General features: G+C 39.7%; 1 protein-coding gene across 2 annotated transcripts in view; it reads left to right on the forward strand.

Moving 5' to 3' along the window:
* The first annotated feature begins 11,897 nt into the window (after positions 1 to 11,897).
* Positions 11,898 to 25,671, forward strand: part of nck2a (NCK adaptor protein 2a) — a 40,605-nt gene continuing 26,831 nt past the window's right edge. Inside the window, exons 1-2 of one of the 2 annotated variants that reach the window (XM_079663144.1) lie at positions 11,898 to 12,150; positions 12,976 to 13,032. The gene's annotated coding sequence lies outside the window, so the exon portion shown is untranslated. The remainder of the gene's footprint in view (positions 12,151 to 12,975; positions 13,033 to 25,671) is intronic. The other variant, XM_079663143.1, reaches the window with a different exon arrangement.

A 25,671-nucleotide genomic window follows, 5' to 3' on the forward strand; every position in this document is an offset into this window, starting at 1 on the left:
GTTATATAGGTTTTTGTGCATGTACATGGTCTACGCCCGCCCTCCCGGCTGAAAAGCCTCCATTTGACTCCCTTGTTTACATCATTAACATATAGGCCCTTTCTCATTTCTCTAACTCCCCTCCTCGACTCCTATCCTCGCCTCCTATCCTCAAGACTTAGTCCCGCCCACAGGAGATGCGAACGGAGGAGCCGAGGAGGGGAGCCGAGGAGAGAGGAGGGGAAGCAGCAGGCGGTTAGAGAAATGAGAACTCCTCTCCTCTGAGCGGTCATTTTAAAGAGACGTCCATTAATGATGACAGAAGGCACAGCAGCCCTCTGTCTGATGGACAGATGTGTTCATGACGACTTATATTTACTTTTAATTCATTCACAGTGCGGTATAATGAGACAATAACAGGCTACAGATGTTGACACACACACACGCACACGCACACGCACACACACACACACACACACACACACACACACACACACACACACACACACACACACACACAAACACACACACACACACACACACACATATATATATATGTATATATTTTATATAAATATATACAATTTCAGAATCAAACAGAGCACTCTCATAATAACGTAACACTATCAGAGACTGGATATATATCCCCCCCCCTCTCTGGTCGCTACAATGGGGAATTGAAATTATCGGCCAAACGTTTTATTTAGTTATATTACAAGTATTAAAAGTAAGCATAGGACACCAAACCAACTGAGACCCGTCTGTCCGCCGCATCTACGCACTGTACCACACACACCTACACACTGTACCACGCACATACCTACAGCTCCTAAAGCATATAAACAGGCTACAGCCGTTGTGTATTTTATTAGGTGAAGCACTAAATGGTTTTAGAAAAATATCGACTCTTTGTTTGTAGATATCTACTAAACTAAAGCAAATAAAGAGAGTAGGCCTGTTATACTGAGTGATATATATTTTACACACTGCTCTGCTTTCTGCACGGACCTCACAGCTGTTCTCACTGTAAACATCGCGTCGCGATGAAATCAGTTAATGAAATAATATCCAGGGGATGCATGCAGAGCTGTCATTGGCTGAGATAAGTCCGGCCGTGCGTCACGACTCTTTGAAACATATCTGTTCCCGGAAATGCATCTACGAAGGAGCCGTGGAGGACCGCGGAGGACCCATCAGTGTATCCTCGGTTATAGCTCCTCCAGAGAGCCTCCTTGACGCTCGATCCTCGGTCCTCGAAGTGCATTTAGAGAAATGAGATGTCCTTCAACATGGCGTGCTGAAATTCATTTCCGGGTCACTACCGGAGGACCGAGGAGTCGAGGAGGGGGATTTGATGAAATGAGAAAGGGCCATAGACAGCACTATGTACCTCCCGGGCTTCTATTGGCTAGCACTCCAGCAAATTTTACGTGATAGTCTAAGGGGCGGGATATCTCTAAGCGGTTGACCAATCACAACAGAGCCGGCCAGCTAACCAATCAGAGCAGACTGGGCTCTGGTTTCAGACAGAGGGTGAAAAGATGTGCTGCCGCACAGGCAGTATGAGAAAAATAAAGACCTTTTAGAACATTAAAGCATGGAAACATGTCACAGTAGAAACACAAAATACAATATGAACCTGAAAATGAGCATAATAGGGCCCTTTTAATAATTACCAGCATGCATTACGACTTTTTATTAAACTGCAATATTACATGTATCTGGTCAGCATGTTGCTTTGTTCCCAGGGATCAATGGTTACGACAATGATTAAAAGCCTCCTGTGCCCATTTTCCCTTTTTCTTTGCACCGTGCCAAAGGGATGTGATGTGCGTCTATATATGACACAGCAAATCTTCAGTCATTTAGCCGGGTGTTGTATTCCCAGTCCGCTAAATCTCCGTGGAGATTCGTGGGATGTTTCAACCCCCACAGTCACCACACACACTTTATTTAGAGGCTGCAGTTTGTTTTTTCTCTTTGTTCCTTTTACCCATTTATGTAGACACTGACACATACACAGATATAATGATCTACTTTCCTTTGAACCAATTGGATGTTACTGTGAAATTGGAAAGCACACAGCATTTAACATGTGGAGAGTCTCAAAAAGTAGAGCATAAATCCATATAATGGATATATGATAGCGCTAATATAATATAATAATTATATTGATATTGTAATGTTTCAATGATTCTGCTCCGTCGGAAAACCTCTCTTTTACACTCCCAAAGTGGGTTTGGTGATTCAATTTTGGGTTAATTTATTTGATAGCAATCTGTTTTAGGAACTGGGTGGGAGTCCATGCACATTTTTAGGAGTTTGTTCCTGCGCATAATTGTTAACTACCATTTGTATCCCCTTTGTATGAAGTCTCAGTGTCTATAGTCCCAGTAAAAGCCCAGTCTTAATAACTTCTATTTGTTTTTCACGTGGTCCCACTAACTTAGAGGGGCTGAAGTCTCATCTGACCTCACTTATCTGGACAACAACTGGGCCCCTCTGTCTCAGGCTGCATTTATCTTACTAATTCTGTCCGTTGCAAATCAAGGGCAGCTGTCATGGTGGCACTCTGGCAGCTAGCACCAAACCTCATTTCCCAGAATACAGATCCAAAAGATCCAGGCGCTGGTGGAAGACCAAAGCTGGTGATGTGGTGGCAGCTGAGGGCCAACTGTGCCTAAAAGCACCACTTTGTAATGCCGCTTTGCTTTTATTATTCAGCTACTCTGACAACAAAGCCCATTAGGTTTGGTGAAAGAGTTGTTTTACTTTGGTTGTGTCGGAAAGATTTAACACGATTTATTTTCAAATGTGTCCAACAGAGTAAAACAAGCCAAATTAGTTTGTTGACTTGAATAGTTCAGTAATCATTTATTAGAAATATGTCTGTTTTAATGCATTACGCCATGATAATCTATAGGCATAATGCTGTATGAAAATATTGAAACATCATTAAGCGTTTTACTGTATAATTAAAGGGGCCCTATTGTGATTTTTTGGGTTATCCCTTTCACATCCACTCTGCCTGAAATGCCTCGATGTGACATCACTATGTAACACTAGCGCTTCTATTGTCTAGCGCAGCGGTTCTCAAACTGTGGTCCGCGAGGGTACTGCAGGTGGTCCGTGGAAAAAAGTTAAATAAAATCCACTTTTTATTATCAAGGATTTTCGGGGACAGCCTCATATGTGACTTGCTCTATCGAAATCAGTCGCATTGACCCGAAGACACATTTTGAGTTGTATACACTGTTGGAAAGAGGAGATTCCTAGCTTTCTAATGATATTAGGAAGTAAGGTAGTGGTCGTTGGGCTCATCGGACATTTATGAGAGAACATTTCTAATGTCCGAGTGCAAATGAATGCACCACAAGACACGAGCCTTGTAACCCCTCCCCCGGCCCTGGAGCGAGCGGAAATATGATTGGCGGCGATTTCATTTGAACGGAGCAAAACGAGAAGCATCTGGACTTAGTGTAGACGGAAGGAATGAGGTATTTGCAGTCTACAATGACAGAGAAGAGACTGTCAAGTGTGGCTGTACTCAGCATTGAATCAAAACACACTAAAGCTTTGGATCTTAAATCAGTTTGTGAGGCGTTTTGCTGAACAGAATGGTAATTGCTGCATCATAACAGTGATTGACAGCTAATAGGAATAATAGGATTGTTAATATTACGTATTCATTCAGACAAACATCAATGAGAGAGTTAATTAATGTACTTATTTGCAGCAGTCTGCATATATTTGGTACCCCTGCTGGTATAAGAATGAAACAAACTAATTCAGTTATTGTTCAGTTAAAATGCATTCAATTATGTCTGCCATCTTATATAGGCTATTTCTATTTAGGCTGTACTGATGTGCCACAAGTACTATTGTTATTCAGTTAAAATATCAATATTTAGTCTTTCCAACTTAACATTGATTGATATGACTGCGATTAAATCAGCATATACTTCTGCCAGGGGATGCACCCCTCAAAATCTCCTGCCACCCTAGATCCACCCCTGAGTAGGCTATATTTTTCGTTCCGTTTATTTAATAAGTTAATTTCAGGACAACTTTGGGAATTGTGTTTTTTTTTAGATTTAAATAGATTTTGAAAGTGGAGAGAGAGAGAGAGAGAGAGAGAGAGAGAGAGAGAGAGAGAGAGAGAGAGAGAGAGAGAGAGAGAGAGAGAGAGAGAGAGAGAGAGAGAGAGAGAGAGAGAGAGAAAAGCAGCGCTGTCTGCTTAGTTGCAATACTGTAGCTAATGCAACTTAGGCCCATACATTGTTTATGTTACTTATATGCCTGTGTGTCCATGGTTTGGAGTCTGTGTGTGTTGAGCGCAGCGCCGTCTGCTTTTTGCAGTACAGTAACTAAAGTAGGACTAAGCATACGGGTAGTTTTTGTAGACCTGTCTGCCCGTTTTGTGAGTGCACTGGGCGCGTGCGCACTTGTGGCATTGTTTGGGATTACCTAATTAAAATAGCATCCGCCGTCCTCTTTGAGAAACATACACAACGCAGACAGACACCGGTCACAAAAGTATCAGATAGGCTACAATTTACTTTTGATTGTCTATAATTAACTATAATAAAAAATATCGGCGTTTTAACACTACGTTTATATATGTAGCCTACTTATTTTTACGGTTTGCATATGAGGTGGTCCGCGAAAATCCTTGATAATAAATAGGCTAGTGGTCAGCATAAAAAAAAAGTTTGAGAACCCCTAGTCCAGCGCTCCAATAACTTGTATGTGATAGGCTAAGGGGGCGGGACATCTCTAAGAGGTTGACCAATCACAAAAGCCGGCCAGCTAACCAATCAGAGCAGATGGGCTCTGGTTTAAAACAGAGGGAGAAAAGAGGTGCTGCAGCACAGGCAGTATGAGAAAAATAAAGAGCTTTTTGAACATAAAAGCATGGAGACATGTCCCAGTAGAGGCACTAAATACACATGAACTTGAAAATCAGCATCATAGGGCCCTTTAAGTCAAATCCTAATACTTCACGATTAATGGTAATTTGACTTTTTTCACAATCATATCATCAATCATCGTTATAATATATAACAATGTGGTTACAAGTTACTCTGGTCATTGTGTGATTTGAAATAATTTTAAATGAACTAAATATCAAATGAAGCACACTAATACAATGATTTATATAACAAATTATAGACACAAAAATAACGTAAATTGTTTCCAAATTAATGTATAGCAGGGTTGTTTTATTAGATCACATTTTCTTGGTATATTCGATAACGTTTAATAACTGATAACATTGTGTTGAAAACATTTCAAATGTATTCCCAAGATTAAATCAGTTAATTCAATAATTTGAACTTTTTATTTTCAGATCTTGTGTCCTCAGCATTACTCCCATTAAAAAAGGTTGGGAGATAGATAAGAAGGTACATTTCATCTTGCAAATCTCCAACCATGTGTGTGATGCACATTTCCCCGGGCCTGCAGACCTCAGACTAACAAACATAGCACAGGAGCCGCTGGGTCATCACGTACATCATCACCCTCAAACAGGTGCTCTTAAGGGTGGGCGCCTTTCTGCCAAAATAAACATTTAGTTTCATCAGCGTAACTTTAGCTCAGCTGTGGGCTCCCAGAAGTCATTTAGTGGGGTTCGAATACGAGGGGCGTGGATCTAAAATGGAAGACATCCTGGTTATAGCTGTGGCAGATAAAGTGTTGACAAGCGCTACTCAGCCTTGATTAAAAGTCAAGCTCTCCTCGGGCTTAACATAAGTTAGAGAGGTTTCAGATAATGCTGCACCTTTACCACAGCGTTGAATCTTCTATACAGCGTGTCGCACAGACGTCAAGTCATTTTATGGGAAATGAAAATCAACCATAACATCTAATTATGCCTGTTATGACTGTGTTTGCAACTCAGCTCTTTCCAATTAACCTAGGGTCAGCTGGGTTTTAAAGATAACTTTAATGTAATAAGCATGAGCTTGAAATTCCTCGACTAAATACTTTGTAATCAAATTGAATTATTGAAGTATGAAAGTCGGGTGAGAGAAGAAGAATTGGGTGATACGTGCACCCGTAGGTTGACTATTTAATTACACTTATGTCATCATGGTATAGGTCAGGGTACAAATGATGGTAACAGTTTTTAACTTCTCTGCAGGGATGCTCTGCCCCCTGGTGATAGCAGAGCCAAATATATTTGTGTTTTTCTTTTTTTATATTTTACTTTAGAATGAGAAGTTTTGTTTCAAACTTTGTTCTAGCATTTACATGTTTTGGACCCCAAAATCTAAGAGGAGGAACGAAAAATACTTTCCTTTTTCAGTGTAGGAATAAAGATTAAACATGTGGAGGCGCTGTGGAACAAGGAACAATGAAATGATGTGCATTAGTGTAGCTTTCCCAACTTATAAAGGGATCGGCTTATCACTCTGAAATAGAGAGATTTGTGCAGTGGTGTGATTTTAACCATCTTGTGCTGAATGTGAAGAAGACTGAGGAGATGGCGTGGGACCCAAAGACAGTGGGTGACCTTAGGCCGGTGGTTATCCACAATGAACCCATAGCTCAGGTCAGCTCCTATAAGTACCTTGGTGTGTTCATATAGATAGTACACTCAGCTGGAAGGTGCATGTTGAAGGTCTGTGCTCTAGACTTTAACAGCGATTGTATTTTCTGCGTCGACTCCGGGCTTACGGAGTTGAGCAGAAGTTCATGTGACTGTTTTATCATGCTGTGTTGGAGAGCATCATAAAGTATGCTATCACTGCTTGGTATGGTAACTTGACAGTGCAGTCAAAGTCACAGATCGTTCGCCTGGTACAGACTGCTATGAAAATAATTGGGGCTAAAAAACACCCATCTCTCCAAAACATATACGAGCAGTCCGTTATCAGAAAGGCACAACCAATGGTGTCTGATCCCACCACATACTCATTCTTACCTATGTCCACTAAGCTTCTTAACATTCACATGTAATGAAATGAAATGTACTTTTTAAATGTTGACCATGAGGGTTGTGCAATAGGTCGCCATTGTCAGTGCGTCTGTGTATTGTATTTGTGCAAAGTGAGTGATGATATGTGTATGTATTTTAATGTTTACTATGTTTGTATATGTACATACTGTATATGTGGAACTGCAGGACGGAGTCCAGAACACATTTCCTTACGGGGACAATAAAGTATATCGTATCGTATTTGCACATATTGGACATGATAAACATTATTTAAATACATGGTTACAAAATTGTGTAACACTATGGTTTTAAGTTCTTCATTTTCAGTTTTTCTCTCACGATAAACATTGGAAAGATTCGACAAATATAGAGTTTGATAAGAAACCATTTGAATTTAATTCAACACATTTATGACTTGATTGAGTAAACACCATGGTAAAAACAGACAATATATTCTTTAACTAAATTACCTCTTAAGAAGCCCTACTTACTGTTTTTTGTGGTTTTAACTTGTTATGAGATGTATTTCATTAAATGCATACAATTCTAAGTTAAAAACTGACAATATATTCAAGACAGTTTTCAACGAAAGAGGCCATCTGTGAATGATTTGTTTAGGTCTGAGATTAAAGTCAGATCCCAAAACTTTATATGGCCCCTATCCTCTATCATAGTTGAGTTTTTTTGGTTGATTCCTTCATTAAACCTTTATGCCATCTGTAATGTCTGAATGTGTTTGATATGATAGATGAGACATCATGATAAAAAAAACTGAAATGTTGGCTTCCATAGACTATCAATAAATACAGAAATAAATAAATAAAATAATACCATCCATCCATCCATCTTCTCCCGCTTATCCGTGGTCGGGTCACGGAGGTAGCAGTTCCAGCAGAGAGCCCCAAACTTTTTTTCCCCTGGCCACATCAACCAGCTCTGACTGGGGGATCCCAAGGCCCTCCCAGGCCAGCGAAGAGATATAACCCCTCCACCTGGTCCTAGGTCTACCCCTTGGTCTCTTCCCAGCTGGACGTGCCTGGAACACCTACCTAGGGAGGCGCCCAGGTGGCATCCTAACTAGGTGCCCGAACCACCTCAACTGGCTCCTTTCGATGCGAAGGAGGAGCGGTTCAACTCCGAGTCCCTCCCGGATGACCGAACTTCTCACCTTATCCCTAAGGGAGACACCAGCCACCCTGCGGAGAAAACCCATCTCGGCCGCTTGTACCCGCGATCTCGTTCTTTCGGTCATGTAAAATAATACATAAATAAATAAATGTGGAAATAATACAGGAATAAATAAATACAATACAATAATAAATAAATAAATATGGAAATAAATAAATGAATGTGTGAATACATAAATAAATACAAGCTGAGAATGAAACAGTACACAAATTATTATATATATTTAATATATTTCTACATTTACGTTCACTTACATTTATTTATTTATGTATGCTAATGAGGTGGGCGATCCTAACCTCAGTCTGGAGCAGGATTGGTCAATTGTTAGAGCCAGGCAGAAGCAAGCGATTCGTCACATCTGTACATCCTGTACACACCAGGGATGTCCAAACTTTTTTCACCGAGGGCCACATACAGAAAAATATACGAAGGGCTGGGCCACTTATAGAGGTGAGGTATATCGCCTCGTAAGTTAAGTTATAAGTTAGCAAAATGTAGGTAAATTAGGCTTGATACATAAATATGCTTTAAGAAAAAAACAGCCTACATCACAGCTCTCTATAGAGTTTCATTTATCTTCTTGGCAGCTCACCCGTTAAAACAGAAGCCTCAGGGTGATTATAATAAGGAGAAACAGGAAGGGTGTATTTCAAGCTTGTTATGTAAATAAGTCATTGGGCTTTTTTTTTTTAACTAAGATTTGTTAGAAAATGTTTTCAACTTGTCGGTCTTATAAACACATGAATACTACTGTGTAATATATTTGTACATATTTAAGAAGTACAATATAAGAAAAGCTCAAGTTTCATTTGTGGGCCATATTTTATTGCACTTTTGAATTTGCTGAAGGCCTATTCTAAATAGCCCTCAGCAAATTCAACTTGTGCTTTGAAACTACGGCCCCCGGTCTGTAGTTTGGGAACCCCTGCTTGTACACACAATGGATGTATAATAAGAACATAGCACCGTGTTAGGTTTTCCCCTACTTCCTTGTCTTTACCGTAAAGCCCCCCCAGAGGGAGACACAGTCAGAGTAACTGACCACACTTTAAAAAAGTTACTCTTACAACGAATGAGTATTTGCAGTAATCAAATTAGTAATCTAAGATACTCATAAAAGCACTTGAAGTATGAAATGACCGAAGCACTGTTGTGATGGGTTTTTTGCATGTAACTGTAACCTTTGAGCAAAGCATTTAATCCCCATTATTAATCAATCGATGCATTCTACTTGGTATGTGAAGGTTTTCATTATCATTACCATGGGATCACTTTGTTAGAAAAAGTGGTGGGGACAATTTCTCCATATTTAACATCAGCATAGTAGAAGACAAAAGCAGGTATTGAGGACAGAACATGACATAAGTAACACATAAATAAATGCATAAATACAGAATAAATAGAGGAATACAGAGGAATACAAAAATACAAGATAAATAAATGTGAAAAAACCACAGTAACAGGAGTGTAAGGGATGGGATTTCTAACAGGTTTGAGATTTTAGGTTTTGAAGCTCTTCTCCACCATAGCAGTGACATAACACACACATTTAACAAGCAGCACAATACACAGGATAAATCAACATGAAAACGGCATGGCTGGGATTGAAGCTCTCAGCCACAGCCAAATTATAGGCTGTAGTTTAGAAATGATGAATAAATTGCCGGAATGTCCCAATCGAGATAACCGTTTTGTTGTTTGATTGGAGGTTTTTTTTAAATGGGAAAAGAACCTGAAATGTGGTAAAGTTGGAAAGGTACCGAGGCTTTAATTCCACTGTTTCTAAAGGACATATTAAAGAAACCTGACCCCAGTTGCTCTGGTAGCCTTGTGCTTTCTTAACAGATGTAAGAAATTGGACTGTCACTTCCTGTGATGAGTTTCAACAGATGTTTTTACAATATCTCCTCTGACAAGTCCTCTCCTCCTCATGTCAAAGTGTACAATAGATAAAAGGTCTAAAAAAATCCAATCCAATCAGTCCAAATCAATCCCACCTGCACAAGCTGCTGTATAGCTGAGTGGTTAATTAAAGCAGGGAGTCCTTATCCAGAGCACTGTGAGACCCTATGATCCAGAGCCTGGCTGAACATTTTGGGCTAAAAGAAAATCCTTGATGCAAAAGCCTTTATACCTTAAAAATGTGTTATTAACAGTGAAACCACCAAGGGAATTGTTAGGAGGTGTGTGAAGTAATTTTGGTAGAACTTGACTTTATGGCAGGGAAGTTATTTCATTTTTTTGTTTCATAATTCTTTGGTTAGGGTCCATGCAGAAAGAAGCTGTACAGCTCAGAGGACGGTGTATATCGGCTTTGATTTCATATAAATAATTCAAATGTTTCTGTAGACCACAGATTCTCAGATATTTAAACACTAGAACATATTTTCTTTTCCTGCAGTATTGTTCAACCATTTTGGGATGCTTTCCAGTATTTGGATAACTTACTGGTACAATACCCAGTGAAGTCGTTGTGTCCTTGGACAAGACACTTCACCCCAAATGACCCCTGTAGGGATTGCTCACAATATTGAGTGAATGCAAGTTTCCAAACACCTTAATCCCTCAATTTCCTTTTACATTTTTGTATTTGTTCCTGTTTTTTTCCGGTTTTGTTTGTTAATAATGCCCTCAGTTTAAATTAAGATGAAGATAGTAAGATCAGATACACTTTATTGATCTAAAATTGGGATTGTTTTCGTAACAGCAGCATGTTCAAACACTGCATTGCACTTCATTTGAAAATAAAAAGAGTAGAAAACAAACAAATACAAAATATAAAGATTTAAAATAAAACCTACAATAGAACAACACATTAAAATATATACAAGTTGACCGAGAAATATAGAAACCTGTAGACTATCTGTCAAAAAAACACTATGAAGGACAGACATTCTTTCAATAAACATGTGACTTTTAATTTGACACGTTATTAAATATTGCATTGCAGTCTGATTACTAGTTAAAGAAAGACAACGAAAGGACGTGACCAGAAAGGAAGCTACTGTCCTGTACCAGTCCCGGCGTCGGTGACGTCACCAACAGAACCGGCGATCAAGCTAACTGAAGACACCGGAAACCACGTGATGTTTCTTCAAAACAAAGGTTTGTTCTTCCCCTTACTAAATCTTTTTGAATGAAAATCCTGCATTCAAAATCTAAGTGTAAAAATACATGCTTCAAGTACCAAAAGTAAAAGTAGCCGAGTTATTTAGAAGAATAGTCACAAAATGATATTACTGGATTATAATAAGTGATACAATAATGGTTTTATCTCTTTAATATTGCATCTGGTGGAGAAAATCTCTTTTATCTTATACATTAATGGGTTGCTAACAGTTAAAACGATATAAGTTCAACTTGTTGTTGATCTAGATCTGCAAAGTGTTAATATTAATTAAAGTTTTCATAAAAATGTGAGAGGTAGAAAGTTAAATAAAGTTCTCTCTGACATGTAGTAGAGTAGAAGTTCAGGTACTAACATACTGCAACATAGTACATGTGAACCTTGAGTAAATGTTGTTTTGTGTGTGTATTATGCAATACTATCTAGATCAAATACAGAATAATATCAAAAATAAAACATGATATTACTGATATAGGACTGCCTTATGACTACTTTTAATACTTCAAGTTCTTCTGCTTGACTCACGTAGCATTTTGAGGTCAGGACTGTTTTATAAACCATGGCATTTATACTTATTAATAAAATGTTCTGTTTGCCATCTAAGTGCTGCTTATATTTTGAAACTTGAGGCCGGAAGTGGATTGCACGTCCTTACCAGCTTGTAAGCAGTGATTTCTGGTGGAGAGGCACCACCGAGGCAGGCTGCGACAGAAAAACAAACGAGGATAGGTCGAGCAGTTACACAGTACTCAGTCCATGTTTTAAAAGAAAAAATACATAGTAAAAACCCAAAGGATATGTGGATTTAAACGTTATTTTTGTCGTTTTTACGCGGTTTCAGTTACTTCTTCTTCTTCTGTCTTCATTTCGGCGGAGTGACCGTTTGCCCATTCTCTCTGGAGTGAGCACTAAGGTAAGCCTGTAACCGCAGATGAACTGTGTAAGTTGGACGGGCTACTTTGACTACAAAAGCGCTGTTAAAATATCTGTTTAGTTTTTTCTGTCATGCAAATTAAAACCCCAAACAGTCGTAAAAGTTGGGACACAAAAAACGGTAGTTTGCTAGACTCACTTTCTAGATTTGACGCTGGGTCTTTGTCCACTCAGATGTGGTTTCACTAGACATTGTGCTGCCTTTTGCGTGTTAGGAGAAAAAATCACTCTCTAAATGGCTTTATTTTTCATTTTTACAACCAAAAGAAGTACTTTAAATGAACCCCTTTACCCTTTTTGTAATATTTACATAGGGCACTTTTTAAAAGGCCTGTAAGCGCAGGCTACTATAGCAGCTTTTTTAGGCATCTCTGTTCTCCAAGACATCTGTTTTGTTTGACTTGTTTTCTTCACTTGTGCTCTTTGTTTACTTATTTAAAAAGAACACTTGTTCACCTCTACAGTGCGTGGCCTGGGTCAGAGCTCATTGTTTAAATCGCAATAATGAACCACATTTGCCATAACACCATAGATTGGCGACTGTTGCCACATGCCGAGCTTGTCAATGTTCCTAGTGGCCTTTGTGGTAACTACACCTTTTATCCTTTCCATTATTTCCAATAGGCATTGTCTTTCTTGATTGTCTGGAGTAGATGCTCATTAATTATCCAAACTTTTATTTTCTTATAGAGACAATGATATGTTTCCCCCCTCATATATTGTATTTTCGCTGTAATTATTCAAGTAACTTTGAAGGTGGAGGTTTTGGTGCTTGTACACTTATATGACACACCCTTTTCTGCAGACACACCCTCTGTAAAGGAGTCATGGTAACTCTGAATGGTTTGCGCAGCAATGACAGGTATGTGGAGGGAAGGTGAGATAATAGAGCAGCCTGAGCAGAAACTTCCTATCTTACGTCATGTTAAGAAGTCTTAAGGAAAACAAATTGTGATTCAAAATGCTTTACATAGTTCAGATTGTAATTTATAGAGATAAGTACTCATTGGATTGGGCTACTTGTAGCCTACTATAGTTGATTACTTTTCCTTAATGCTGCTTTATTATTTGTCTCTAAAAATATTGCACTTTTTACTCCCTCACATTTATCCCAAAACAAAGTCTGTAAATTACAATTTGAATGTTGTACATTTACTTGTAGCAGTTTTTTTTATTCCAGCGATGACTTTTTGTAGTCCAACATCCAGTTCTGCATTTTAAGTCCACTATGAACTAACACTATGTTGACTGAAACAAGTAATAGGATTAGACCTATGTCCTAACTTTGAATTTGGGAACCTGCTGGCTGTTTGTTTACACTATTTTCTGACATTTAATCACAAAACACTTAAGCGATTCAATGAGACAGCAGATCAAAATAATAGTTGGTTACTTTTTAACCTACCGTGTTTGGCTTTAACACGAGTTATAGCCTTCATGTGAGGTATTTTGTCAAGAGGTCAAGACTCGGCCCTTCAAGTCTCGCTGTCAAACTCGTTGTTACTACTTGTAAATATTGAGAATACTTGGAGTCAAATACATGTGAAAGCATGAATCATGTTCTAAATACAAGGACATTATTCATGCTTTCACACATATTTGACATGACCCATGGCAGTTAGACTCCAGGAAGTTGGTTTAGAATACCAATAAAAGCTAGTTTATAGTAGGTTGTATGGGGTTTACTTCAAGGCATAATGGAAAATTGGCAAACAACGCTCCGGTTTAATCATTGATATATTGGCATGACGTCATAACTCTGTGTGTAAATGTTAACACCTGCATGTTAATCATTAACATAATCTCCAGGCAGATAAAAAAGAACAAACTCAGGTGTTAATGCTTGACTTTCATTGTTGCTTGCAGGGTCATTTTCATTCATCCGATGCGTCTGATGTATTCACTTTCCAGTACAATCGAAAAGTGTTCTTATGTAATACAGAATCACCATTCCTTCAAGGTTTGTAAAACACCTCTAAAGGTATTAAATAAAGGATGCACAAGTCAAATATATTATTAAAACGAAATACATTTCAGGGTGCAGATTCAATTTCAAAGTCCTGAGTCAATCACTCGACACCAACATGTGCTATTTGAGTCACATCTTTCCAAATGGGATAAAAAGCCAAATCTTCTTTTAAAAGTGATCGAACATGAGCTGAGACTAATTCCTCCGCTCGTCTCTCTCTCATATGTTGCCTAAAGGGCCAACAATCCCCACGCTGTAAGTGATTCAATATCAAACAGTGTGTTGTTCATATTGTACGAGTAGGAGTGGAGTTAGACGGCGTTGTTAACAAGGAATTAGAGATGTCCCGATCCGATCACGTGACCGGGGATCGGAGCCCATCACGTGATTTTCAAAAGATCGGAATCGGGAGAAAAAAAATCGGGGATCGGGACTTTCTAAAAAAAAAATTTTTTTTACATTTTGTATTCAATGTTACAAAACAAAAATGACCATGTTCAAGTCTTAAAGTCATCCTGAGGCCTTAGTTTTGGTTTCAAATTACACAACATCATGTATGTGTTGCTTCTTTGGGGCTTGTTTTCATAGACCTGGTTGCTTATTACTCTCAAATCTGGCAACAGAGTGGGCAGGGCGCAGTGTCTAATTGTAGCAGTAAGCTAACGAGTACTGAAAGCTTTATTTTGTTTTGATCCAATGCTGCAGAACTGAACTGATCCAATGCTGCTGTGAAAGAAAGAAGCTATATCCATGTTGGATAGAATATCCAATTTAAATAAAAAATAACCTTAAGGGACAACTTGAATGCTTTTTTTCTTTTTTTTCTCTTAATGCATTGCATAAAGATCGGATCGGGAAAAATCGGTATCGGCAAATTGTCAAAATCAAATGATCGGAATCGGATCGGGAGCAAAAAAAGGTGATCGGGACATCCCTACAAGGAATGGTTTTGCTTTTCGTATTGAAGTTCATCTTTGTGTAGTTTGGACATCATGGTGTCTTTTTAATTCAACGAGAAGCAGCGTATTGTATGAAGGAGGTCATATGAGTCTAGTATGTTCATTTCACATGATATAGTAGAATCATTTAACATTGATAAGTCTATGATCATTTAACACTGATACATTCCTATTTTAATAATGCAGTTGGTACTTTAATACTTTACAATATCAGGATCAAGTGAGATGTTGTTTTTCTTGGAAAGTCCAAATAGATTTCCTTTTTAAAAGTAAATCAGTTAATATATTTAAAGCTCATAATCTCTACTTTGATATGTAGTTCGCTGACTTTACCGTGGCTGTACTTTCAGCTGCGTCATTTTAAATGTTTTCATTTCTGCCTGGACATCCAACTCAACATTTGTATCTGTGGCGAGCTCAGGCTCTTTCTATGTTGTTTACAAATATACTTCAGTCCCTTTTTTGTTTTATGAGTTACACTTTGACTATCTCCTGCTGTCCTTCAGGAAGCTATCGGGCAGCCGTGGAAACCATACTAGGAAATGAGATCAGTGTTAAAAATGTGATTTCTTTGCGTTATGGAAAGCTCAATGTCTGCCTCCCTGAGGAAATCCTAATCTCTGTTACAGGAGAAGAGAAGGGATTAATACATGCTGAGCAGATGGGCGGTCAGCAGACGCAGAGTGATACTCATGAAGAGCATAATGTTGGAAGCGAGATAAAGGTCACTCTATTGTCATTGTAATGGTCTGTAATCCGGGGAATGGGGCAGCCATTAAACTGACAGTACATACATTTATGACAATGGAGCCCCTCTCCGTGACCCCATGATCTACGTAGAGCGAGGGGATTTGTGAAACTATCAAGCAGAAGACTGGCAGTGACCCCTTTGACAGGATTTGTGTCCATTTAGAAAAATAATGAATATTTCAGACTGTATAGCGTAGATATATCTTGTAGTAAAATAAGTGTTTTTGACGCCTCGTTTCAAAATCAACCACATTTTTACTCTCAGACAAAAAGGATGCTGAACTTGATCAAAACTGGACAAGCAGCACACAACTGAGGAGATATCTCTTGTCTGGTTTATTTGCATAATAACGGTGATTTGATCCTGCTTTTAAATGCAACCACAAAGTTCACTCCAAACCAGGAAAAGGAGTGTTGAACAAAGACGGTTGATTTTAGAGCTTACGTGTTTCTTTGCTCACGGAAAACAAAGGAATCTTTCCACACAAATACATTCCCCTCTGCAATGCACTTTGATTATTTTATCAAAATGTTCTCCTACACTCATACATGCACACCTACATGGCAATTACAGATAAGGAGGACACTTTGTTTTCTGTGGGTGGTTTTTTATAGTAATGTGATCCGCAGTGCAATAATCCAAAGTCTCCAGGGATGGAAATGTGGGTCGGTCCACCGTTTGTGTCCCGGCTGCTTATTGGGATGGATTGCTGAACACTTTCTAAAGACATACTTGTGGATGAATCCCAATGACTTTATGGATCTCCTTACTTTCTCTCTCTAAAGCCACCATGAGGTTGACCATTTTTCATTATTTTTTTAATGGAAGGAATTCGGATAAATATATTTATGGTTAGGGTGAATCCTATTGGTTCAGAGATTTGGTGATTAGTCTGATACTTTTCTGGAATTACCATCAGCCAACGTTTCTCTTCTTCTGTAAAATATCTAGATAGATTTAGAAACGATGTCTTCAGGGCCCATGATGATTCTTGGTCTTTTCTGTTTGTTCTATGTTAAAGGTCCCATGTCATGGCCATTTCTACTGATCATAATTCCATTGTTGAGGTCTACTAGAATAGATTTACATTGTTCAATGTTCCAAACTCACATTGGTTTTCTCACACAGCATCTCTGTATAGTATGTGTATTCACTCTCTGTCCTACACGCCTTGTTGGAGCTCCTGCCCCCCCTCCCAGCCCACTGTGCTCTGATTGGTCAGCTCGCCCACTCTGTTCTGAAGAGTCCACCACCATTACAGCGGGACATCAGTCTTTATGTGTTACAATGGCGTTTGTTTGCAACCAGAAAATAACACCAGCAATGACAAACGGATGAGAATGCTGCGTGGGGTCTGGGTGCCGTGTTGGCGGGACGTTGCGGGGCTCGCTGCTGGAGCGGACAGTGTGAGCTGGATTACTGGTGTAGTTTCCTGGTTGCTGCGTGGGGTCTCCGAGCCAGCGAGACACAGCGGGGCTCAGCCTGAGCACACACATTCACAGCTTGATCTCCGAGTGTGTGTACGGAGCTCCGCAGCGTTACGTCAGTATGGGGCAGCATAGACAGGTATTTTCTGTGTTAGAGTTTTACTCGCTCCAGGGTGTACTTTGAGGCTTTGTGACTCTGCAGACCGTTTACATGCAGAAAAAGCTGCATAACACACAAGGGGACGGGTAATAACCGGAAAAGCATGACATGGGACCTTTAAGGTTAACGTGATTTTGAGTTCATATTTCAGACCATAAATAGATTTGAATGAAAATGGCTGGGTTACTATAATGTGCAATACTTTGACTAAATACTCGCCTCAGCCTTAGCTGTTCTTTCTGTTTAATGCTTACTTGCTATAGTAAGATTGTGACCATGGCAAACCTGCTTAGCCTTAACATGTAAACAATTTGATAGTATGCATGTTGGCATGTTGATGTAAGCATTTACCTCAACCCACGGTGTCTAAAAAGGGCTGCAAGTTAAACTTTTAGTCTTGTTCAAATCTGTTTCCAACACAGTATAATCCTAGCATGACTGTCTCTCCTGGAACGTGAACTCTGTCCCCTTTGTCTGAATGTCATACCTGAGTTTTTCTATGTCTTTGTGTTTAGGCTTCTTATCAGTAGTTTAGGGTTTCAGTCGCCGCTCCTGAGTGTTTTCTTTTGTTCCTACACTTTGTCCATTCTCTCCTCTTCCTCCTTTATCTCTATCATCACTTCTTTCTCCTCCGCCAACCGGCTTCAGTTCCTAAATTCATGCCCAACCGCCTGTTGGCTTCGGTGTCCTTGTGTCACCACTGGGCACCGGGCCTAATCCTACTCTGGGACACTGAGGGGGAGACCATGACGGGGAGAGAGGGAGGAAGAGAGTAAAGCTGGGTGTAGTTCAGCGGTACAATATCTCGGCCTCTTTTAGTCCACAAAGCCACAGCCTATGTGATCTGTGGACGTTGCAGGATGATGTCAAAGCTTGACATGGCATGAAGGAACCATAAGAATGTGGGAGTAGCTATTTGCTTATAAAAACAAGAAAAGCGGCTTCCTGCTGAGGACAGTGAAGTGCCATCTCTAATGCTCGCAGTGTTTCTTTATAAATGGATACGAAAGACATTTGGGGAGCGGGGGCTCTAAACCTCCCGAGGTCTTCAGGGAGATTACTCTGTAGATTGTAAATTCGATTTCTTCTCCCTCAACAGAGAAACGTGAGCGTAAATTCATAAGCACACTGCAACTGCTCGTTAAATTGTAATCAAGTGTCAGTGGCCCCCCCACACTTTCCTCCAGTGTGTATGGGTTTGTATTACATGGCAGAACATTGGTACTTTGGGCCATGGAGAGAGATGGGGCGAGGGAGAAACCCAACACGTCCCAGCAGGGCCGGCACTGACCAATTTGCCCCCCCCCCCCTCATAAAATACACTCACTATGACCCGCGCATGCATGCACCCTGCACGGTTGTGGCATGACCACCCAAACAGAAAGATATGGACACAAGATGTGTGCAAATGTATTTAGTATCCTATCCATGTGAACATGATTTAAGTCGGGGGGTGGACCTAACATCCTCTAGGGGGGTCCGGGGGCATGCTCCCCCGGGAAGATAATTTTTTCTTAATATTGAAGTTAAAAGCATCAATCTGATGCACTTTGAGAGCAAAATGTCTAATCTATGGATACATCTCTCAACTTCAATATGAAACAGAACTGTAAACAGATTTACTTTTTTTTTATGGATATTTTACAAATCACTCCCCTTTTAAACTGTATTCTTGTTTATTAATAACAACTTTTTTTTACTGTCATATAGTATTTGATACCTGTTTTTCATCTATTCTCTTATTTTCTTATAACTATAATGATCATATAAAGATGTGCCTTTACCTCACTGAGGCTGAGCTGAGGTTATCAGAGCCGCTGAGTCTTTCAGGAGAGAGCTCTCTAAAGCTCTCCCCCCCCCGCGGCCGCTTACACAGTAAATTCCAATGTTAATAAAAGCACACAGTTTTTTGGGAGTTTGATTTATTTTGAATCAACACTAATACAAAATTAAAACCTATAATTGCACACTAAAACCATTATTTCAAAAAAGAATTATTTCACATAAACCTCTGCGCTGTACGCAATATAGGTGTAGTTATGTTAGTATAAGATAATAAGATGTATTTTGTTGATCCAAAATCTTGAAATTGTGTTGTTATGAAATTAAAAAAAAACTTTAAAAAAAAAATTCTAATTTTTTTTTTATTTCCTCCAATTTTTGATTGGTTGATGCGCCCTTAGCATTTGCCTATACTGCCTATGCCAAGAGCCGGCCCTGCGTCCCAGCAGGAGAGGATACACAACATTTCAGAGACTTAGGTTCCACAACATACACACAGAAGTACAAAAGTAAGACTTACTGATTCATTGAATAGAATTCTAAATACAAACGTTGACCAGTTTTAGCTTCTCAAATGCAGGTATTGCAAGCTTTTAAAAAAGTGTATTCAAAAGTCTTGTCTCAGATCAAAAGGAGTACGAAGATCAGAATAGTATCCTGCTTAGGTGTTTTGTGTTGTTGCGAAATGAAGAGAAGTCTGTATTTCATGCATCATTGGTGTGACTCATGAAAAAGAGAATCTATTGTTGGAGTTTGTTCCATCGTGTTGTTTTCCAGACGAAGCTTCGACGGGCCCTTCATGCTCTAATTGATTTCATTAAGTGGACGTTTTCCCCTTTGGCCGTGCCCATGCTCAGACCGTCAGTGTGCACACAAACATTGAGTTATCTCACCCCGAGCACAAGCTTGACTTATCTGTCTTTCACAGAGCGATCCACGTTCCTAGCCCCCCCCCCTCCCCAGAGCCTCACAGCCCACGCTACATGCATCCCTCTGAGGATCGGCCTCATTAACAACCTCTCCCCATTCCTGTGGACGCTTCCGAAGGCATCGGCGCCATTATATCGAGCGATGAAGACGCTTTACACGCGCTGCTCACATTTTGGGATGGGCCGACACATAAATGCTGGTTTTCTTTATTTCTATAAGCTTGTCAGTTATAGTCATTTTAACATTATTTCTATTGAAGCAAACCAACCTGCACATCTCAAGATTGATGCCATGCAATCTTTTCATTCCCTCTTTTTGTATTCTCGTGTTTACTACTAATGTGCAGTGCCCAATGAACTATGAACTGTAAACTCTAATGTTGGCCCGGGGTGAGCTGCACGCTGACTCGAGTCTCCTCCATGGCTCGTGTGTTTCCAGCTGTTCTTTTCACCTGCCAGCTATAAACTTCACCAAGAAGCAGTAGTGTGTTTAAGCGTTATGCAAACCCCTCGGTTCCTCCCTATCCGGTATGTCTCGCTAGGACAGCGGCTGTTACAGACACAACGTGCCCCTCACTTCAACAGGTTGACATTACTAACATTTCTGCTTGCACGTTTTATCAGGATTTATCTTGTTAAATGTTCATTTAGTTGATGAAAAAGTCAAATGAAGTTATTTGAATGTAGACTGGTTAATGTGCTTTAAGTTGGGGTCTCTTTCCCCAGTCCAACAAGACCATAACAGTCTTCTTAAGCTTTGTGTTGCTGCCTGTTATTTCATATTGAAAGAAACATATTTCATCTTCTGCCGTTCATTTCATTTATAGATTGAAGCCACAGGCCACAACTAGAAATACTTTTGAACAAAAATCCTTCATGCCCTCCCTCTATATTATATAAGAGCTTAGTCCTTGTAGTGTTATTGAGCAGAAGTGAAGAATGGGATATTGTTGATATTTCTAGTCAACGCAGCATTAAGTTTTAGCAACAATACAAACAATTTCGACAGTTTTGTAGAAAAAACATTAGTGATTTGTCTTGAGAATTGAATCTAGTACTTTCATTGTGTGGACTCTCAGCTGGTGATCTCACAATTTGCACACCTCCATCCATGGATCATTGAAAAGCTTGCTTTGCAAAGGGTTGGATTTAAAATAGTGCACGGTTTGCTTTCTGTGCAACACGGTGTGAAACGTCTGTGTTACAGGATCTATGAGCGCGCGTCTGATGACCAATTGCTCGGTATTCAAAGTATTGTATTTTCCTTATAATGAAAATCCCTCGAGAGCAAACACATTGACTCGGACGGCTTAATCCTGCAGAGAGAACAGGAAATGTTTCTCCAATGTAATCCCCACAGGATGGTTAAGAAATCTCCCACTGCACACAGAGAATAAGAACGTGAGAGTTTCTGAAGGTGTAAAAATAGTGTGTGTTTGCTGGCTCGTGCGCTACGGCAGGGATTATATGGATGAAATTCAACTGGGGTGAAAACCTACCACCCGCCCTGCTGCTTCTACAGTGCGGCCGCTAAACAATGTTGTCAGAATTACAGAATGACAAAGACGAGACACGGCACAGAACAGCTCCATTGTAGTTGAGAGCTGACAGGCGCTGGTGTGCAGATCTAATATTATTACATGGTAATACTTTCTATCTGTCTCTGCTCTGTGTGCAGGACTAACAGCATGAGACGGCTTAGCACCGCACGGACATCCAGCCTCCGCTTTCATGTGAATGTGATGGATAACCCTGCGTTGTTAACTCAATAACATGGCTCAACAAACATGTAACCAATCGTACTATGATGTTCTGTAATATTGTTAACAATAGAGTGGTTCAGTGACGTGTCCTAAAACCCGGAAGTAAGCTTCTTCCGGTTCCCTCTACAAAAAAAGCAATGCATTTTTTCCTTAGGATTTGGGAAAATATCTTGAAATAAGCTCTGTGGTTGAGACACATTTAAGAGACGGATCACGTTTTGTTCAGTCGGATAATCTCCACATGTCTACCCTACTTTTATAATTTTCGAAACATAAATCTATCAATTAGATTTATGATCGACACACATCTTAAATGTGTTAGCATTTTTCTTCTGACGATTAGACATGTGGATATTATCCGGCTGAACAAAACGTGCATTCATCAAACAGGTTCGTTTTCCACAGACCTTATTTCGAGCTATTTTCCAAAATCCTATGGAGACATTTCATTGCTTTTTTGTCGAGGGAACCGGAAGAAGCTTACTTCCGGGTTTTAGGACGCGTTACTGCACCACTCTATTGTATGTTAACCAACTGTTAAAGGACAAAAGTAACATTGAAAGGCTGATTTATATTTCGTAAACAGTTGAAAAACAAGCTGAGAAAAACTCATAAGAGCAGCTGGTCCACCTTAAGCTTCAGCCCACCTTAAGGAGCACGAGCCTGAGTTTTTTGCTAACTTCGGGGATTCATTTACTTCGTAGGAACTAATCTTCTTGGTTAACCCTCATTCAAAGAGGACATATTATGAATTTTAGGGTTTTCCGTTTCCTGTTGTGTGTAATGTAGGTTTTTGTGCATGTAAATGGTCTCCAAGGGCTAAAATCTCAAAAGGATATGTCCTCTTTAAAGTATGTTGATAGATAATATAACTTCCACAGTCATATTTCCATAGTTGTTAAATCCTTCCTTATATTAATACACTGATGCAGTGTTTTTTCCGCCTGATAAGCATTCAAATTCATCCATTCACCATTTCCTGAAGCAACACAGCCTCTTGCATTATTTTGAACACCGGGCTGTTTTCTCTCTAAACCCTTAAAGTGGACCCTTACCCTATTGCAGTAGCATTTGTGTCCTTATCTGCAGCTTTTACGAAGAGGTCCCCAGGCTTTTACATTTTTGATGAGTGTCTCTCACCTGACGCGTCCCACATTCTGGATCAATGTGTCTCTCTTCCTTGAAGTTACATATTGATTTCCTGCTATCCTGTAAGGTTATGATTCTAAATTGGCTTAAACTGTGAAATAATTAGATTAGGTTACAACTGTATTGGAGTAGCTACATTAGACGTTTGGTATTTTTGTCTTAAGCATCTTTAAGGGCTGTATAAATGTATTTTTTCTTTTATTATTAATTGTATTTTTCAAGGTCAAATCTTGGCTCATACCTCATCTTACTAAGGCAACATCAGTAACTCTGCATATAGAAATTATTCTACGATCAAAAGCCATCTTCCAGACTCTCTGAACGCCAAACATTGGGACAAAGCCCGGTTAATCACGTCTGATCATTCAGCGCTCATGAAATGTGTATGAGGACTGATTAATGCTCAATTTTGCCATTTGATACATCTTGTTAATATTTAAAAGCAGAACACCAGCAGTTCATTTATTTTTCAACATCAAGGCTAAGAAGATATTATGCCCTCATCTATTTGCTCTGAAATCTGCATGCTGCTTCGTGCTTTGGAGTCGATTCGGTCGCTGAATGGAGCAATACGATAGGCCTCCTCGAATCCATTTGTGTCCTTTCTCTCTCTCTCTCTCACACACACACACACACACACACACACACACACACACACACACACACACACACACACACACACACACACACACACACACACACACACACACACACACACACACACACACACACACACACACACACACACACACACACACACACATGGCTGCTTTATTTATGAGATGTATTGCTACAGGGTTCTCCTGAGAATTCAAGACTGCACACAAACAGTATTTGGCCTGTGGAGTCTCTTCTTTCATGCTTTCTCTCAAACACAGAATGGTATACACTTGCTGCAGGACATATATTTGCCTTATCTGCTGTTTTGGCTTGGCAGAACTTCAGTTGTTTGAGTGTGACCCTGGTCTTGCTCTGCAGCGTGCAGGAAGCTGCCTAGATGCTTTCTGAATGTGGTGTTTCATGTGGCAGTGATATCATCTGCATGTCGGAAAAATGGCCATCCTGTGCTCAGGCCACTCTAAAATCTCTGCGGCCGCATCGTATCGAAAATGTCAAGCTAAGAAAATCCTTCACTGGGATAACCATAATAGAAACATGAGAGCTTAGAGGACGAGCATTTCGAATGTTTATCAGCCAGAGCACTGACCCGAGAAGTACACGAGAGCATGGAGAGTACATCATGGATTATCTTTTTTTGGCCCTCAAGGGCACAAACAGAAACCTACGTTGTCCATATGATTTAGAGAGGGCAGGAAAAACACTGTTCTTGTTCAAAGTAGGGAGCAAATAGCCAGGTGTTACATTCCTGGTGTTGAACCTTCTTTGGAAATGTTCGCATTAACTTGATGCATTGGTAACACATTTTCAACTTTTTTTAAGGTGTAATCAAAGAATCGCAAAGGTCTGTTAAAAGTGGGATTTGTTATGTTCTCTTGCAGTGATGAAGCTACAGAGACACACGCTGTTAGTGACTAGCTGGTGAGCATAGCATGATAATTCAGCAGCTAAAGAGCCTGATATTTCCCTCAGGAGTTGGAGTCAGGTGGCCAGAATCACGACTCAAAATGAGTGGTTGCTGCGTGTGCAAATGAGAAAATGACTATTCCTGTTTTAGAAAACATTTTACGTTTCTGAAATGGCAGATTTTAACCTGTTAAGCCCTGAGCCTGTTTTTCAGGTCTCAGACTCGAAAATGACCATATCTTACCTTCTAAAAGGGTTAAATTAATAATCTTTTTTCTCAAAGTAATGATGAACCTGTGAGTTGGATTTAGAAAAGTCAGAATCAATATAAGATGTTTTTTATTTTAAAGAAAATTCAGATTGAACATAGTAAAAAACTGTAAATTATAGTGTCCGTCCAAAAAAACTCCACCTCTGAGGTGATTTGGGTGGAAATAGGGGTTTTACCGTTTCTCTGGAACCCATTGGTCGATTTTGCTGATTGACCTCTCTTTCTGACCGTTAGAGCCAATAGAATCGAAGAGGAAGCCATTGTTAGCGTTTTTAGCTACCTAGCGCCACATGTTTTGATGTCTGTTTTTGTTTATAAAGTCGCGAGTTCTTATCATATAGTGATAATGTATGTACCCATCAATTCTGTGTCATGTCACGATGCGAATCGATGTGTTGGATGTGCAGAAAGGATAAATAATAAGGTTTTATGACTGAGTTTCGGTGCAGCAATCTGTTAGCATTTTTCGCTCGTTGCTAATTCAGAGGCTCAGCGTTAGCATTGTGGGTTTAAAAAAAAAAGATCAGATAGCTGAGTTTCTTCCCGTTACATGGATATAAAACATTCATAGTTTATTAAATGTTAAGATGCCCTCAGACACTGTTTCCTGCAAGATGTTGCGGGAGGGCCCCTGTACCGGGGTCTCTCGGGCTTAACAGGTTTTAAAGGCTAGATTATCAGTCTTCATGTGTTTCTTCTTTGGTGGTTTCCAATATGTTTACTTTTAACCTTTACTCTACTAGCAGAGGTTAACGTCTTCTTCAGAGGTTTGGCAAAGAGTGGAGAGATAGTTTGCATTGTCTTGCTTGGCTGATAT

This window comes from Notothenia rossii (genome assembly GCF_949606895.1).
Source record: "Notothenia rossii genome assembly, chromosome: 2".
NCBI lineage: Eukaryota > Metazoa > Chordata > Actinopteri > Perciformes > Nototheniidae > Notothenia > Notothenia rossii.